At 44.9% G+C, this 20,000-nt stretch overlaps 1 protein-coding gene across 1 annotated transcript in view; it reads left to right on the top strand.

The window, feature by feature from the left end:
* celf4 (CUGBP, Elav-like family member 4) overlaps window positions 1-20,000 on the top strand; it is a gene marked incomplete at its 3' end in the record, with an annotated part of 184,713 nt that overhangs the window by 24,503 nt on the left and 140,210 nt on the right. The gene's annotated exons all lie outside the window — the stretch shown is intronic.

The following is a 20,000-nucleotide window of genomic DNA, read 5'->3' as shown; positions in this document are numbered from 1 at the left end:
CATTACGTAGAGTGTATAACTTGGCAGTAAAGTATAAACACCTTCCTTCCCTCAAACCTCAGGAGACCGTTCCGTCCTTTAGTCATCAGGTTAATTGACAGTCGGAAGTGTAAACAGCATAATGCTTATAGTGTAAACACATTGCATGTAAAATAAATGAACAATTCGACAATTGGAACCACTTCACTGCATAACACGACTGTGTCCAATTGGCACCAGGACTTTGAAGTCGCGTAAACACAATGAATGTACGACAGACCCTTTCTGCAGCAGTACAACAAAGTCAGAACAAGTATAAGGCCAATCAACTTGAAATAAACCATGTAGGCCAAGAGAAACAACTTTACAGCAGCGGTAGCCTGAGCTAATGTGTTAGGTTTCTGGTCTAGAGGGGCGGGGCGCGGAGGAGATTAGCGCACAACCCTGCCACTGCACAAAAGGCATGGAATACTTATATTAGTATATTACAGGAAACTCCCGTTAAACTTTCCAACAAACTCCGGTAAACTCCGGTATATTATCGTATATTAACTGTCTTTTCACACAGTGGATTGAATCTCACCGATCTGTCAGTCACCCCCGGCCCCCCCGGCCCCTCCTCTTAACAGACGATGTCACACTGATAAGAACCAGCATGCGTGCGCAGGCCGCCCGCACAAGAACCCTGCCTCTCATGAGATGCAATGGAAAAGTTCTCACTGCACTAAATGCACCAACAAACTTTCAGATGCTGTTTTTCTCCCAGTGTGGAGGAAGAATGATTAGGATTTTATTGTGATCTCTCGCCCTTGAAATGTATAATCCTTGGTTTCTGTTGTGTGCGAAGAATAATAGCAATTCAAAACCACACCTCCAGTCGCTGTCATAAGAATGGGAGGTGCGCTCATGATCGCGGCAGCAGAGCCTGTTTGTGCACGAGTGCACGCGCACCTGCAGCCCATCAAGTATAATTTATACTGTCCCGCACGCAGACCTCTAAGCTCATAACAGTTACGTCCGCGACGCGATGTGAGCTTGTATATCCGCTGTTCTCTGTGCGCAATACTGTTGCGCAATGGAGTATAAATGTCTCCTAGGGTGCACCTCACTAGCCAACACACAAGAGGAGGTTGAATGGACTGAAACCAGCGCTCCCCAAAACAACCGCTTTGGAGATCTGTTGGGAATTGATTACATGAAACAGTCACCCATGCGCCCAGTCCCAATGCTTGTAAACAAATAATTGGTCTATGCGCTCCTCCAGGCTTTCATTTTTAGGCAGGCGAAAATGAAAGCCTGGTACCGAGGCTACAGCAGCGGTAATTTAACCAGAAATGGACCGGTATACGTTTAGACAGGTGTGTAAGAGCTTTTTACATCAAACTTCACAAAACATCACAAAAGTCACATGTACCGTGTGAAGTGAGGGGCACTCTTATCATCATACATCATCTCATTCTGGCCATTCACAATTTGCGTCCTAACTTTTGTCTTCAATGTTTGTGTTTACACATTGTGTTTACACAAACACATGGCCATTCATTGTCAATGGCATTCAATGTGTGTTCTGCAGGACAGTGTTTGTGTTTACACAAACCCTCAAAGCTGGCGCCCCTCAAAAATAATGTACCACAATGAAAGAACAGGTGAAAACATTACAATACATACCAGTGGTGCTCTAACTGGGAGATTTGAGGAGCAGATGTTTGAAGATACAACAAGTTCCAGTCTGAAATGTGTGCAATGGAATCCACATGACATGACAAAACTGAAGACTACTTCCTGTATTTCTTAAAGAGACACTACCTGGCTGCCATAGGAAACAATGAATTCACATATTTTCAAAATAAAACACAAACGTGAAATAAACAACGGAACAGAACAATTTTGAGGTGTTTGTACTTAACTTGACGTATTTTCAAGTGTTAATACTTTTACTTCTACTTTTACTAAATAACCAATCTACAAGCTAACAATGCTTTGTGATGTGACACAGCTTGTAAATCTGCTATTTTCAAACTTCAAACATGAAATGGGACATTCTGTACAATGAGTACTATTACTTTTGGTACAGTTAAGTACATTTTGAAGCCAATACTTTTGTACTTTTACTCCCGTTAATTTTGAATTCTTATCTCTTAGAGTCTGTACTGTATTTCTGTTTTGCAGTATTGATACTTTTACTTAAGTAAAACATGTGAGTACATGTATATCCACCACTGCGCATTGCGTTGCTACTTGTCAATCGGCTATTTTCAGCGAAAGCCTTGAATTTATGGAGTTTTTTGTTGTTGTTTCTTTCGCATTCCTGAGCCAAATCATTGATGACGTCATCAGTCAGTAGAAGACTCATACCAGAGACTCTGACTGGGTCATCAGTCAGTACTCTATGTTACTGCCCACCACCTGCTAGCAACAATGGCCTCAGCTGGGCGGGGGGGCATATGTTAGTCTGACATACCAATATTTCGACATACGTGGCCGGTTAAGACACATGCGTGGCCAGTTAAGACACATGCGTGGCCGGTTAAGACACATGCGTGGCCGGTTAAGACACATGCGTGGCCGGTTAAGACACATGTGTGGCCGGTTAAGACACATGTGTGGCCGGTTAAGACACATGCGTGGCCGGTTAAAACACATGCGTGGCTGGTTAAAACACATGCGTGGCCGGTTAAGACACATGCGTGGCTGGTTAAGACACATGCATGGCCGGTTAAGACACATAAAAAAAAAAGAAGATAGTCTCATGTAGTCTCATGTGGTGCACAGTCTGCATGGCATGTCAGAGCAGAGTGTATACTGTAAACTAAAGACATGTATAATGAATAGTATAACATCTTCTCCTTTATTGAGCCATTTGTGGATAATATAGTGATTCTTTTAAATGTATCTATATAATATTGATTCTGTATTTACCCAGGGCAATAGTGTTGTAGGCTACTTCTCTTATTACCAATAACAAATAAAAGCATGTCTGAGATCTGAGAGCAACACACACACGATTGACTGTGTAAATTAGCATCGCTAATGAAGGGAAGGGGGCAGCGCATCAATGGGGGATCATTGAAAACAAAGGCGGCTTGCATGCTGTGGTTTGCTACTAACAGAAATGTGCATGCACACGGGCTGCCCAAAGTAGGCTATCTTTTGTTGTTTTTTCGCCACCTCTCGAAGTTAGACTGGGTATCTGGACCCTACGCCGTGATCACACACACACACACACACACACACACACACACACACACACACACACACACACACACTCACAGTCACACACACACACACACGGGTGCGCACTCGAAGTGAGTGCACCAACGCTTTCTCTCCTTGTCTCATGTTGATTCAATGCTGCGCACGTATGCAGTGAAGACTCAGACAAGGCGCAAGATTCCTGTCCCCTCTTAAAAGTTTCCTCCCATAAACTTCACTTGAAAATTACGTTTAAGAAACTTTAATAATGATGTTGCCTCAGTGCCAGGCACAGCGCGTGTCACTGTCTCTAGACTCCTCGACAACTAACTGTCTAACTCCATGCAGAGAGATGGCTCCGCCTCTGCAAGCCACGAGCCCACAACTCGTCGCTAATGCAACGCAATGTAGGCTTGTAGATCAGCTCTGTTCCCTGCGCGTCTATTAAGGGAAGAAAATAAATAAATATTGTGTGACTGCGTGTCTGTGGGGACCGATAGAGAGAACCGAAATTGAATTATTGTAATGGGTACCCGGTACCCTGGCACGTTCGGTTCGGTACATACTTGGTCCCGAGATTCGGGACCCACCCCTAGTTAAGACACATGCGTGGCCGGTTAAGAGCTGTTAGGGTTAGGTTAGGATTCGGGGTAGGGTGTGGGACTATTGCGTTACTGTTAGGATGTCGGGTTATTGCGTTTACGGTAATGATGCCGGGTTATTGCGTTTACGGTAAGGAACGTCGGGTTATTGCGTTACTCTTAGGACTTCGGACCAAAGAACCAAAGATATGCACCCAGGTGGGTGTGTGATTTTTACAGCCATTCATAGGCTATATATACAGTAGCACAGCTTCCATTCAACAAATCAGCCCAGGGAACCAATCTGGGCCAAAAAAAAAGAAAACGACTTCAGCAGATTATTACAGATTTGCAATTTAATGGCTTCTGATGTCTCTCCCAGCGCAGCGCAGGTTCTCCCCGAGACACAGCTTATTAGTTTGGCCTTTTAATCACAGAAGAGAAGATAGAAACCCTGGCCAAACCTATACTGTACACACGCACACACACACACACACACACACACACACACACACACACACACACCAGCTTGCCGGGCGTGGACTGATTCCATGGCCTTTATAGATAGAGACAGAAGCCTGCGTGCGTGCGTGCGTGCGTGCGTGCGTTGTGTTATCACTAGCTAGTTGATAAGCTGTGCATTCCCTAGAGAGAAGCAGCTGGCGGAGACTGGGTGCATCAATACCTGGAGCAGAGCCTGGGCCGAGGCCATGAGGGTCAATTCATTTAAAGCCAATGGAATTAAGGTTCACCTACCCCATGAACAGAGCGGAGAAACCACCACATGGTCCAAGGCAATATCAGCAGCCTATGCATGGGACGGAAGGCGGCGTTGTTCCTGGGGATTGCATTGTTTTTTATACTCCACTACATTTATTTGAAAACTTTAGTTAGTTTACTTTGATTTTGATTATTATTATTACAAAACATACATTATTAGTAGCCTATACCATATATTATTTGAAAATAGCCGATCTACACAAGCTCAAAATGTGTTTAAAGGTAAATGTCTTATTCTGGACTTCTTACTTGTGACAGAGTATTTCTATATTGCAGTATTGATACTTTTACTCAAGTAGTGCTTTCTCCACCACTGATTTTCATTCTGCTCCGATAACCCTTCCTCTCCATGATTCACTTGAACCGTCGAGTCACTGTCGAACAACAAACAATCCCCCTCGTAGACGGTACAGTACAGTACAGGCACAAGCAAGAACGTTCCCGTGCCCACGCCATTTATTATGTATTCCACAAATTAACCTCCTGTCAAGCTGCAGAGCTAAGCCCTGGTGTTTTGCTTGCGTTAAGGATTTATTTGCCAAGCTCTTTTTTTCCCCCCTTCTCCCAGATACACAGTATATGGCGGAGCGAAACGTCATCAATAAGAAAGCAACTTCTTTCATATCTGCGATGCTTCTTCTTGTATAACCCGACAGCATCGAGCAGCAATTTTTACTTGTGTGTCCAACCAAATCTTTCCCCCCCCCCAACAGCGTTATATATATATATCGTCGTCCTGACTAATGTGACTTCACTGCAGAATGTTTGAAAAGAAAAACTCAGATTCGAATCTTTGCATTTCAATGCATCCCAATTTGTCCAAGAGGGAGCTGAGTGCGCTGACTGAGTGAGCCGGATAAAAACCCCCGTCTGCCAACGGGGCTAAATATTTATAATTATCTGCGGCTGGAGAGCCGACAAAAGGACTTTGAAAATCAACTTTGTGTTAGCCAAAGGCCTCATTAGTCTGACAACAACAGAATGTCCCCTCCGCGGGCAGGCAGGAAATACACAGGTATCCGCAAGGCTATTAAAAGCATGGCAGCCCTCTCCGCAGCCCCGCAACCTGTTTGGGATTAGAAGCTGCTTAATGCACAAATACGGATATGCTAATGCGCTAATGTTGTGTTTGCGAATTATTAGGGGTGATTTAAGGAATGGCTTTGGCTGCATTGTTGGTGTTATTATACGCGACGGCAGGTCGGAAAGCGGGGGGATATAACTGCTGTTTGCTTTTTGCATAATATGGAAATCCAACGCGCGTCTTTCATCTGCCCTTCGCATATATATAGCGGCTTCGCAAACATCTTAATTGCGTTAAATGAAGGGAAAAAGAAAGGCGGGAGATTAAAAGCCATTAATGAGAGCCATGCGGGGCTATGCTATTCCCGAGATGGTGCTTTTGTTCACTTTGGCAAAGCGGTGGAGGAGAGAGCGGCTTTCACCTTGAAACTTTGCACATTACACCACAAACGCTGTCTGTCATTGTGGCTCCGCCTACAAACGCTCTCTCTCTCTCTCTCTCTCTCTCTCTCTCTCTGTTCCCTTAAACCCTCTTCAGCCCCCCCCACACCACCACCCCCCTCCCCCGCATTCTCTTCATTTCTGCGTTTCTGTTTGATCCACCCCTAAGACTTTCTCCCACCTTTACATTTATTTTTGTGTCCGCCTCAGCGCCTCATAGTCTCCTTGTCTCGCCCACTCTCTTTATCTCCTGGTCTCTCTCTTTCTCTCTTTCTCTCCTTGTCTGTCTGTCTGTCTGTCTGTCTGTCTGTCTGTCTGTCTGTCTGTCTGTCTGTCTGAGCAGTCAGATAAGCTCACTGGGGGGGGGAGACTTTAGAGGACTCCTCCATCTGTGTATAAATAGCTCCGGATGAATTATTGAGGGACCTGGGGGTTGCTAATAATCCCGTAGGACCCATCTGACAATGACACGGAAGATGGAGGGAAAACAATTACGCAGGCTTTCTCCTCCAGAGGAGTGGGATGGGGGGGGGGGGGGGGGGGGGGGGAGTCTGCGGCCTCCGGGAGCCGCCTTGCGGGGCCCAACATCTTGGCTAATAAAGCCAATTAAGTCTCCGGAATCAATCGGAGCCCCGGGATCTCTCTCTCTCTCTCTCTCTCGCCCTCTCTTCCCCGGGATACGACGTGCGTGCAACAACAGGAAGTGTAATGATTCATGTTGTTCCCCCCTCCTGCATTTGGATCATCCGCTCATCTCCGTCTCGCAGGTTGGCGAGGCAGGATGGGGGAGAGGACAGGATGTCCGCCGAGGCGGGATAATGGGAGGGGAGAGGAGAGGGGAGGGGAGGGGGAGGGGAGGGGACGGCAGGGGAGGAGAGGAGAGGAGAGGAGAGGAGAGGAGAGGAGAGGAGAGGAGAGGAGAGGAGAGGAGAGGAGAGGAGAGGAGAGGAGAGGAGAGGAGAGGAGAGGAGAGGAGAGGAGAGGAGAGGAGAGGAGAGGAGAGGAGAGGTACACAGAGGAATATTAATAGTCTTGTGTCTGGGGGAACAGGACACAAGACCTCTCCCTCAGGCACAAGTACTTTGTCTTCCAAGTGTAACTCCATGAAACTCCACACAAGTTGTTGTTATAACATCGTGTTGCCATTTCAACTTTAAATGCCATTCTGACATCATTTTGAACCGTAAATACACAGATTTTCTGCACAGTTACAGGTACTGTATAATGACCTTTGTTACAGTAAAACACATTGCACGCGTCCACTTCATTGACCAAAATTAGTTGCATTATAGCTCCATTTACTTGAATAAAGATCTTAATGATCAAAGCAAACTTTGAGATTCTACATTGTGCGGTTCATCGGTGGAGTCATTCCTTGTTAAATAATTCATACGGCAGAAAAAAATGAAAACTACATTTGGGTCGCCCCAAACATTTCCTGACAAAATAGCTGAAGTAGGACGTGTTAAGTGTAGCGATTTGTCAGCCTGAATGATGTCGGGCAGCTTAGAAGTATCTTAGGAGGTATATATATGCTTCACCGTCACGGGAGCCATTATGTGTCTGCAGTGTACAGGTGCGCGTGCGCGTCGCTGATGCAACGTGGTGTAGGCTCGTAGATCAGCTGTGGCTACATGTGTTCCCTGCGCGTCGCTGATGCAACGTGGTGTAGGCTTGTAGATCAGCTGTGGCTACATGTGTTCCCTGCGCGTCGCTGATGCAACGTGGTGTAGGCTCGTAGATCAGCTGTGGCTACATGTGTTCCCTGCGCGTCGCTGATGCAACGTGGTGTAGTAGGCTCGTAGATCAGCTGTGGCTACATGTGTTCCCTGCGCGTCGAAGATAAAAGGGGAAGGAATTAAATATCACAATAAACTATACTATTAGTCCCATGCCTGCTGTATTATGCTGCATTCACATGGGACCAGGCAAGCGGTGGACGGGAGCAGGACGGTAAGCGGTATAGCATCAACGTTAAAACATTTAATCGTTTTACCGCTCCGTGCCCTACACAGCGCGTTTTGCCATTTGCCGTCTATACCGCTTGCTTGATTCCACGTGAATGTTTTTAGTCGGATAATCCAATCTATGCGGGCTTGATCATTAAAATAAACACACTCTGAAAATGAACTCGTGGCCCACCCATCTGACCACTTAACAGGCATGTGCAGGTCACTGCTTTATGGCGTTCAACCTCACTCGCCATTCGCCACACGTCGGCGCGTATTCGTGCGTTTGCGTCCCGTTCCGTTTGCGTCGAGTCCTGTCACCCGGCCCTCGGGGGGGAGTGGAGCGGAGCGGTGCGGTGGGAGGGGGGGTTGAGTGGGGATGGGACGGGGGGGTGTTGGACGACACTGTCCTAATAATGCATTTTCTACTCCATTGATTCAGTGGCTTTGCTCTCCAGTAAATCCTTCACATACAACACATTAGAGCTGGCCCTTTTTCCTCTGCCTGCCCATCGATTAGCACAGCTTAGAGAGACGGACACTCTGGGAGATGGGGACTCGTTATCTACGGGGACTGCATGGTGCACACACACACACACACACACACACGCACACGCACACGCACACGCACACGCACACGCACACGCACACGCACAAGCACAAACACACGCACGCATGCGCATGCGCAAAACTATAACGTTCTTCTCTTTCTTCCATGTTCTTCTACTATATCTTTTTTCCATCAAGGGGACGGTAACATCGAGTCTTCAAACTCAGGTGTTTTTTGTTGTATTTATGTGTTTCAGAGCGGCATCACTGTTAACGCAGATCTATAAACTTAGTTGCACAGCATGGTGTCACAGACTGACAATATAACGCCAGAGCGTCATGCTCACAGCACATTGTGAGCTTGCAGATCTGCAGTGACGGAAAAAGTACTTGCGCGCTAAACTTAAAAGTATACCAAAATCACAATATAGAAATTTTACTTGAATAAAAGTACAAAAGTATCTGCATCAAAATGTGCTTAAAGTACCAAAAGTAAAAGTATGGCATGTCAATATGCAAAATGTCCCATTTTCAAAATCCTCTTCTTTTGAAAATAGCGAATCTCCAATAGCAAATCTCCACAACATGTTGCAAAGCGGCGGGTTGTGAGCTCGTATGTGGATCGTCTCTTTTCAAATAGCCGAATTACATATGGCTGAAAGGGGCTAATGTAGCCTATGTTTTGTAATAATAATCCAAATCTACAAATTAACTAGTAATTAAAGTTTTCAAAAACAAAAAGTTTAAGTATATAATATTTCCTCTCATGTGTAGGAAAAGTACAGAAAGTTGAAAAAATTGGCGTTACTTTACACCAGTGGTTCCCAAAGTGGGGTCCAGGGCATCCCCAGCTAAATGATAGTTTGAAACCAAATGGACCCTTCATGGGTCTGTAACTCTGAGAGTGTACAAATGGAAGTCTAAACTGGTTGAGAATCACCGCTAGAGCCGTAGAAATCTTCTCTTATGGGGGTCCCTGGCATATCCTTTCAAATGGGGGTCCGCTGGCTGATTATTGTCAATTTGGGGGTCCTTGACGTGAAATAGTTTGGGAACCAGTGTTTCACACCAGAGTCAACTTGAGAAGAGGACCAGGCTATACGGAAGACATTGTTATTCTTTAATAGAACCAGTGTTTCACACCAGAGTCAACTTGAGAAGAGGACCAGGCTATACGGAAGACATTGTTATTCTTTTCGACTGTTTTGGTTTGTCATAAATCAGGAGACTTTATCACTTCCCCAGGCGTTTGGCGGGCAACGCACAGACCATTTGTTCTCTGCTGCTATTATGCTAGTGCATTGCTGAAAAATGGCACGCATTAACTGTAAAAAAAAAAAAAAAGTTAAAGTAATTTAGCACAATGGGCGAAGACAGTTTCGCCGGACATGTCCAGTTATCGAAATTTATTGCAAAAAACCCTTCCGGCCAGTATATTCACCCAGGCCGTGCGCGCGGTGTGTAATGAGTTTCATTTCAAACATCGTCATAGCCTCATTTCGCCGCAGACCAGGCATGGGGACTTATTTGGTTACAGTTAGTTAGAACTGGAATCACTAATGGCCTCCATTATTATTTAATGCCCCATTTTTTTTTATCAGTGACAAATGTTGTAACAAGAAATACAAGATTGTACTAATGTCCCTTTTTGAATCTCATACTTCACCTGCCTAGCACTGGCGGCGGCTGGTTTCCTCGTTCTCCACCCTGGTCCTCGTTCGTTCGCTCTCTCACTCCACGTCTGACTGTAAATGGTAAATGGTGCATTTATATAGTGCCTTTATCCAAGGCGCTTTACATAGACTGTGCATTACATTCACCCATTCACACACCGATTGTGGCGGAAGCCATGCGGGAGCAATTTGGGGTTCAGTGTCTTGCCCAAGGACACTTTGACATGTAGACAGGAGGAGCCGGGATTTGAACCGCCGACCCATGGATCATTGGACGACCTGCTGTACCTCCTGAGCCACAGTCGCCCCGACTGTGTCAAAGGTTCCGCGTGGTCGCTGTCGGGACATAAACCTTGCATCTCCATATTTCGTCATAGTAGCTACAGTACAGTGTCACACAAAAGTAGCAAAAATAGCCGATCTACAAGCTTACGAGAGGTGGAGAATCGACACATTATTGTGTGTAAAAAACAAATATAATATAAAAAAAATAATAATAATGTAGGCTAAGTGTGTCTGTGGGTTTTACACATATTGAACCGTGGCTATAAATACTATGCATAATAGGATCCATTTCCTGAAAAGTATGAATGCTAGAGAGGCAGCAGGGCTGAAATTCCCTTAAAGGGCACTTTTGGCAAAAGTGTCAGAAATAGCGGATCATATATTATGAGCTGCCTACCTCAGAGTAGGCAGCTATATGTGTATGTAGTATGTAGTATATAGTATGTAGTATGTAGCTGCCTACCTCAGAGTAGGCAGCTAGTATGTGCACACTCTTTAGCTACTGACGATGCAGCCTAAATACGACTTGGATTTCTACACAAAAGAGAAATTATTCCAACGCAAAATGTGCATTCAAGTTCAGGAGAGTTTGGAAAAAGTCGATTCTGCTGAACCTTCAGGTATGGCATGCATTTACTATAGTATGGCCATAGTAAATGTTGCATTCACGGTCTGGAGAGGGCAGTTTTTTTATGTCTATGTGTGCACATGCCTGAGTAACAGTCCTGGACATGCAGGGTTTCCGGCCAGCAGTCTTGTGCTGAAGTGAGAGTTGAGGAATCTGCATTATGGAGTCTATATAGGAGAGAGCCGGGGACTGCTATAACAGTCCATTATAAATTAACTCGCCATCACTCTCGTAATATAATATAGTTCTGTCGCACTCTGCGCTGAAATAATATCACGCTCAAGACCAGTATTCATTAGTCCCCGAAAACAGCTTCTGAACTTTTAAGGCCTGTTTTACAGGATGAAAAAAAAGGGGGTAAAAAAAAAGTGTTGATGGTCTCTGAAGGGCAATTGAAGTCGGAGTTTTCTTTTTAAGCCCCTCTTATTGGCGGTGCGAGCATACTCTATACGCTATTCTCCCAGCTCGGATTGTGGGGCTTCAAAGTGCTTTCTTTTTTTATTTAATCAGGGTTTACAGCTGCCAATTAAAGATTTTTAAGATGATACAGGGGGAGCGAAAGCGCTCCCAGAGACCTTGCCGCCGCCAGTATCCCTCCCTCCCCCCTAAAATAGCCTCCCATCAACCTCTTGTCTATTCTTCCATGGTGAGTAATGATCTTAACCCATTCTGACCGGGCACCCATTTTGGTGTCAGCATCATGTTATGCTTTAGCTATTTAAAAATAGCAGATCTACAAGCTCATATCGCGCCACCGAGTGGCGCGATACGAGCTTGTAGGTCTGCTATTTTTTGAAAAATCAAAGAACGACTGACATTTTTTTAGAATCTGATCTCAGGTCAGAATGGGTTCATCAGACCAGTGTGTGTCCGGCGGAAACCTCGTATGAATCTGATCTCAGGTCAGAATGGGTTAAAGGTCGGGGTAGGTGAAGGGGACATGACGGACTGCCGCTCACTTTATTGAATTACCAACCCTGTTGCCGGAATGTTGCCGTGAACATGTGTGTGTGTGTGTGTGTGTGTGTGTGTGTGTGTGTGTGTGTGTGTGTTTGTGGGGGTGTGTGTGTGTGTGTGGTTGCGCATGCCACATATAGGCTTTGGCCTGACAGCGCGTTGCATGTTCGAGTCCCATTCATGGCGACCTTAGCTGCATCTCTCTCTCTCTCTCTCTCTCTCCCTCTCTCTCTCCCTCTCTCTCTCTCCTCTGTCAGTCTTCACTTGATACATAATAAAGGCAGAAAAGCCTCAAACTAATCTAAAAAACAACAACAAAAGAAAACATCGATAACAGTGAAAATAGCATGGATCCACGAGCTCACGACATGTCTTGGGGAGCTTGTGGATCAGCTATTTTCAGTCAATTTGAATTGGTTAATAAATAATGTACTTCCCTTCCTATAGAAATCCTATGATAGAAATGTAGTGGTCCTATAGTGGAGTCAAAAGTACAATGTTTGCCTTTGAAATGTAGTGGAGTTGTGAAAGTGGAGTGAAAGTAATATAGAAAATATCCCAAATCAAGTATCTAAATCACAGAGTGTTTTTGGGTGTCAGCATTAATTGGCACCATAACTGTTCAGCAAAGCTTAGTTTGTAAGGCGAGTATAAAATCATCTCAGCACAACATCGCTTTGCATAATAATTGATGAACGTGATCGCTCTCTTGAACGCTATAGTGTCCATATTCATGGGCCTATACACTATATTCGATGGAAACAGCCAATCTACAAGCTCACAGTGCATCGCAAATCGATTCTTCACTTGTGTTCAAACAGGAGGGAGCCCACAATTGAGCCCTTTGGAATTTGTTAAAGTATAGTCGAATGAATACATAAGATGCTCTGAAAGAGAACTCTCTGTTCGACAAGCTCCAAAACAAAGTTGTTTGTGTTGGTATCGATCTGAACAATCACATCAAGCTCACCAAGAGTCAGCTGTACACGACTGGATCAGAACTCTCCTCAATGCCATTCAGTTCTGTATACCTCTTTATCCTTTGTTTCTTCTCCTCTAACGAGGCCATAGGGCATTTCTCTCAACTCGGGATGTTTTCTGTTATTTTTTATTTTGACCCAAGTGAATTGAAGACTATTATCTATTCTAAGCCATGCTTAACCAAAAAAAATCGAGTGGGATAAGGTTCTTGTCTTAAGGTCAGCCTTAAAAAAAAGAAAAAAAAGGAAAACACAAAAAAATATATTCCAGTGTTTTCTGAGCAAAGGCTGTCCTTGGTCAAACCTCTCTGGAGGAGATAGCCTACGTGCTAACAGAACTATTATTGACTGCATTCGGACGCTTCTTTAACAAAGTTTTCGTGACAAAGTTTTCCAAGGCAGAGTTCCAGGACTATATGAGGCACTGAGACACACATTAACATAAAGCCCTTTAACCACTTAAACCATTCTGACCTGAGATCAGATTCATACGAGGTTTCCGCCGGACACACACTGGTCTGATGAACCCATTCTGACCTGAGATCAGATTCTAAAAAATGTCAGTCGTTCTTCGATTTTTTTTTGTAGCAGACCTACAAGCTCGTATCGCGCCACCGAGTGGCGTGATACGAGCTTGTAGATCTGCTATTTTTAAATAGCTAAAGCATAACATGATGCCGACACCAAAATGGGTGCCCGGTCAGAATGGGTTAACCACTTAAACCTCATATAGCTGACCGGAGTCCCTCATGGCTCTAAACTAGAGGATTTATTGTGGGGAAAGCGTTCACTGAAAATAGCAGATTGATCCTGGCTTAAAGCTTTCCCCACAACAATACCAATGCTGTGTTTTCAGTGGTTTAACCATTTGAACCGCAAACATTTGACGAAAATATCAGATCTACAAGCTCTGGTTCTATACAAGGATGGTGGCGAGACGAGAGGAGGGAACTTTCAGCTCTTTAAAAAAAAAACAATCCTAGAATTAATAGGCCTGGGATAATTGCATGGAGAAATCTGCGCAATAACATTTCTCCAGCGTAGCTTTGGAAGGCATGAGCTGAGGCATAATGGCTACGAAGTAATTAATAGCTCTAGAAACACGCCGACTGTGCGGGCTGTGTATTACACCATGAATGCATTCATGGAGGCTTGTCACGAGGAGGGGACGACACAACCTGACCTCCGTTCTCCTAATGGGACAAGAACGACGCAGCGAGCTATATAGCACAGTGTCAACGATCCCCAAAATGAGATATATTTGGCTGCAGACCCCCGTCGAAAACCATTTTGCCAGGGACATCCAGAAGCAAAGATCTGAGTTTAAATGTTCGTGTATAGAAAAATAGCAGATCTATACAAGCTCATATTGTGACACGAAGTGACACGATATGATCGTGCAGATCTACTGTTTTTGAACAGCCAAAGTATAAAAAACTAAACAAAACAAAGCACATTTAGCTGGGGACCCCTTACTACTGGCACCCCCCCATCCCATGGGGTCCTTCCCCGGGCCCCACTTTGATCAGAACCAATTGAGCTATAGCACAGACACCACTGCTTCCTGTATAGGACGTGGGTCCATGGAAGCGGGTGACACTTTTAATACCGTGACCAAGCAACTCCCAAGGTTACAGGAGTAGACTTGCACTCGTGACTAGAGTGTTAGCGGTTCACATCCCAGGGCTGGCTCTGCAGCTGCGCGGGCAGAGAGACTCCAGCGTCAAGGTGCCTTTCAGCAAGGCACTTAATCTCCAGCAGCACTGGTGGAGTGGCACAGCAGCACCGCGCCACCAGCAGCAGGAAAAAAATGAGTCTGCACTGAGCAGCAGCAGCGCCTATAAGACTGTGTGTGTGTGTGTGTGTGTGTGTGTGTGTGTGTGTGTGTGTGTGTGTGTGTGTGTGTGTGTGTGTGTGTGTGTGTGTGTGTGAGAGAGAGAGAGAGAGAGAGAGAGACAGCACTGTATGAATGTGAAGCAAGTGAATGTGTGTTAATGGGTATAGCCCACCCTGCATATCTACTGTTTGTGTGTCCGTGTGGCCGCATACATACACGCACGCACGCACGCACGCTTACGTATACAGTACTGTGACTATGAGTGTACTGTATGTATATATATATATGTACAGTACAATACTCACTCACACGCAATGATATCAACTGACATGATTTTTTCCCCCCGCCTCAACCTTTCGTGTCCTAGAGATGCTATATGATTAGCAGCATGGCGTAGAAGGGCCTTGAATATGGAGGGGAAAAGAAATAATAGTAATCTTATAAGGAATGGAGTCTGATTGTAAACTCCAGTATTCTGAATGGATTACACCCGGGCCCCCGAAATGCCACGGAACTTGTTCTGCCTGAAACGGACCCCGCGCTAAGCCCCCGATTCAATTAGGCGACGACGAAATTGGATTTACGATTTGCATTTTCTCGCGGCGGGCAATAAGGTGGATGAAAGGGAACTGACTTGAAAAAAAGAAAAGAGAAATTACAGTTTGACATTTTGAGCTTTCAGCACGTGTGCTACTAGTATCTCGAGAGAGACACGGTGGATTCCGGAGGACCCTTACGGGCATTTTTTTCTTTTAAATCTCAGAGTTCAGCTTTATACCCTTTCGTATTTCGTATAGTGCGCAGAGGTATAGCGGAGTCAAGGGTTTTTTTCTTTTTCTTCCTGTAGTTGACAAGGTCACAGCTCAGCGCGGTCCAACGCCTCTGTCTTTTTAATGAGGGCTGGTGACAGTGGGTGGATTTGGAAGAGTCTCTTTTCTTCAGCAACCACCCCCCCCCCTCCCCTCCCCCCTCTCTCTTCCCTACAATAAGTATTCATACATCTCTACCCATTCCCTATAGTCACTGTCTTTCATCTTTTCCCTTTCTCTTCTCCATATTATTCCCCACCCCTCTCTCTCTCTCTCTCTCTCTCTCTCTCTCTCTCTCTCTGTGGGTGTGTGTCCCTTTAGGGTGTCTGCAGTGGTTGAGATAAGAAGCCAGTGTAGGACACAGGGGGATGGTGTTCACAGAAGCTTGCTGATCTTATCTGACTCTCTCTCTCTCTCTCTCTCATACTTAGCATCCCTCACTGCAAGGGCTTCCTCTGTTGTTCCCCCGTCCCCTGTTCCTTCTCCGTCCCCTGTCCTACTGTCAGTCTCTCTCTCTCTCTCTCTCTCTCTCTCTCTCTCTCTCTCTCTCTCTCTCCATTCTCTCAGATCTCCTCTGCGGTGCTGTCTTTTCTGTTGATTTGAATTTGAAGTGATTGGAAACCAAATTGGCAGCACATTGACAGCAGAGACAAACAGCTTATCTCTGTGCCTCTCCTGGGCCAACGTGGGTCTTAGTTAGATACCATACCAGCACAGCCCAGGCTTCCAGCATCTGACTCCTGACAATTGGACAGTTTGTTGACTCTCGCGCTTTCATGTGTGTGTGCGTGCGTGAGCGTGCGTACACGCGTGTGTCTGAGCACAACCAGATCGCGCCGCCGTGTGTGGGTGTCAGCCGTGAGAATTGCGTGAGGCTCGCACGTGAACGTACCTTTTCCTCCCCGTGCTGGGCAGGACCTATAGTTAGTTAGACCTATAGTAACTATAGTTAGACCTATAGTTAGTTAGACCTATAGTTAGTTAGATCTATAGTTAGTTAGATCTATAGTTAGTTAGACCTATAGTTAGTTAGATCTATAGTTAGTTAGATCTATAGTTAGTTAGATCTATAGTTAGTTAGACCTATAGTTAGTTAGATCTATAGTTAGTTAGACCTATAGTTAGTTAGATCTATAGTTAGTTAGATCTATAGTTAGTTAGATCTATAGTTAGTTAGACCTATAGTTAGTTAGATCTATAGTTAGTTAGATCTATAGTTAGTTAGATCTATAGTTAGTTAGATCTATAGTTAGTTAGTTAGACTGCGACTGAGACGCAACGTTTGACACTCTGTGGTGTCTCTCGTGGCTCAAGTTCGCTTGAGACGACTCAGCACGAGTGCGAGTTGTGACCCGAGTGCGAGTTGCGACCCGATAGGCACAGAATAGAACCCTCCCCCCCCCCCCCCACAATGAACACAGTGGAGCGCTCCGTAGCTCACCCGTCTCACCCAATCACAATCCAAGCCCCTCCCCAAAAACGTTGTGCTCCCGCGAGAGCGGCACTGGCATGTGTATAGCGTTAATGCGACATCGCCCATGCAGAGCAGTGTTGATTTCGTCAACTAAAACTACTAACTAGGGCGAAAAACATTCGTCGAATTACCTTTTTTCACCGATGAAAACTATAAAGCTATACAATAAACTATAAAAAATATAAACTGGACTGAAATGTTAGGGAGGGGACTATAGTGGAGGAGAGATCCAGTCGAACCGAAAGACAAGACGTTTTATGTCCGGTTGCACTCTGGTGTTTGCGCTCTGAAAGTATAGCAGCGCAACGCGGTGTGGCTATTTATAGCATGCAAAGTCTAAAAAAACATTAAAACATTTCAGATGACTTAATTATGACTAAAACTATGTATACTAATTAATGCATTCAAAAGAGTAAAACTAAACTATAAATCAAAATGTGCCGTCACAATCAACGCCACGATACGACTGGCATGCAGCGTTAACGCCACAGCGCCCTGCAGATAGAGAGTACACACATATATATATATATATAGGAGGGAGGATGGGGGGGAGGGGGGGGGGGGGTGGCCCGAGCTGTCAGCGTCCAGCTCCTACTCTGCCTAATGAGAGAGAAGAAGGCCCCGTTAATTAAAAAAAAACACACGCCAACAGGCAGGCGGAGTCTCTCCCCAGCGCCCCGCCATCAGGACGACCCGGGGGTTAAAGACACCAAGACACGAGAGAGAGGGGGGGGGGGGGGGGGGGCTGCATACGAGGTGCCGGGAGGGAGAGAGAGAGAGGGAGGGGAGGGAGGGAGGCATGCCATGCATGCAGTGCTGCTTCTACATACATGGTGCATATACGGCGCATGCAGTGCAACTCTGATGTAAATAGCCCCCGGTATTATGCATGAGAACAAAGAAGGTCTGCTATATCACGATATATATAGGGGAGAGAGAGAGAGAGAGAGAGAGAGAGAGCTATTAACCCATTCTGACATGAGATCAGATTTAGATTCGCTATTCGATTCTTCAAAAATAGCAGACCTACAAGCTCGTATCGCGCCACTCGGTGGCGCGATATGAGCTTGTAGATCTGCTATTTTTCAATAGCTAAAGCATAACATGATGCCGACACCAAAATGGGTGCCCGGTCAGAATGGGTTAAAGGAAACTCATACAGTAAGTCGTCGCAGTGCACACGGAAACCCATTATCTCCATATTCTAACTTTTTTGCGTGTTTCTTTCCGTAAATTAACGCGTGTGTGAGCACTGCGTGTGTAAAGTGTGATCACACCACAGTGTCACACAAACGTATATAGAGCAGATCCACCAAACGTAAAAGCTCTGTAGATCTGCTGTATTTTTTTTAACCCATTCTGACCTGAGATCAGATTCACACGAGGTTTCCACTGGACACACACTGGTCTGATTAACCCATTCTGACCTGAGATCAGATTCTAAAAATGTCAGTCGTTCTTCGATTTTTCAAAAAATAGCAGACCTACAAGCTCGTATCGCGCCACTCGGTGGCGCGATATGAGCTTGTAGATCTGCTATTTTTCAATAGCTAAAGCATAACATGATGCCAACACCAAAATGGGTGCCCGGTCAGAATGGTTTTGAATCCTGAAGAGTCACAGTTTTTGTGATATATGAGATTTCCACAGAGACGAAATGTGCCTTTCGTTTTTTTTCCTCCTCTGGGTGGGGGAGTGTGTGTGGGGGGGGGGGGGGAGGGGGCTAGGGTCTATTGTAATCTTTTTATAATGCTCAGTCTTCGATGTTCCCCCGAAACCAGCTGTAATTCCTTGGTCCCCTCGTGCTCTCCTTTCTAACAATGGAGGACGTTCTATGGAGGACGCTGCAGCACGCCTCAAACCAAAAAACTGTGAGAAATTGGGACTTTTCCAGTTCCGTGCCCCCTTTGTTTAAGATATTATTTTGTCTGTACAGTACAGCTGCCGTTGTTTGTTTCTCCCTCGAAGCCCTGAAAACAAGTCACTGTCTGTGTCCTGTCACTGGTGATATAGCTAATAGTTCCTTGGACTATAAAGTTGTCATGAAATCATTTGCCTTCATCAGTGGATTGCAGGGGGTGCAACAGTAAATTAAATTGTGACTAATCAATTTAGAATGATCTATAATTGATAATAATCAATCCCTATTTTTGCCGCATGTCATCCGGGTGCGAAGCGTTTCCAAAAACGTAAAAAAACCCTACAAAAAAAAACCGTGCATGACAATGTACACAATTAAGTGTAGGCTCTAAGTGCTCTAAGTGGTTCGTTGATTAGTTGAAATATAAAAAATATATATTATTTATATCATCTCTGTCAGGGTGGAAACAGTCCAAAACTGTTACGTTTCAGGATTCATCATGTTCAAAAATAGCAAGAGTATAGCAGAAAGTTATGCTACTTTGGACGCTGCAGTGAGATCACGTATAGGGCAAACATTTACAATAAACAAGTTAGAATATGGACTCATAGGGAGATAAGAGGTGTCTGTCTGGCCGACAGCACCGATAAAAATAATAATATTTGCTTGCACAAAGTTAGGCAAAGCAGCTCATTCTCCGCCAGCGCTCCATTTGATTGGAATGAGCTCCAGAAGTCACTGCCTTTCCTTCATGGGTAAATTCAGGGAAATTATTTCCAGCACTTTTTGTTCAACATTGAAACTGTTTTCATTATTTCTCAGGCTATCTTTTATATATAGTCTTTAGTTTTCAGTGTTTTCTGTCTTCTGATTCATATATAAAAATGTTGTTGTACTGTATATTGCTAATTATGTGTTCTGTTATTCGGCTACGTTGAAAATGAGGGCCTGCCCTCAGTTGTACTCGGAGTTTAAATAAAGGTTATGATGAATAATCAATGG

Source organism: Protomyctophum parallelum (genome assembly GCF_964188405.1).
Source record: "Protomyctophum parallelum genome assembly, chromosome: 8".
Lineage (NCBI taxonomy): Eukaryota > Metazoa > Chordata > Actinopteri > Myctophiformes > Myctophidae > Protomyctophum > Protomyctophum parallelum.
Note: the sequence above shows the minus strand (reverse complement) of the source record. Positions and strands in the feature narration are given on the sequence as shown.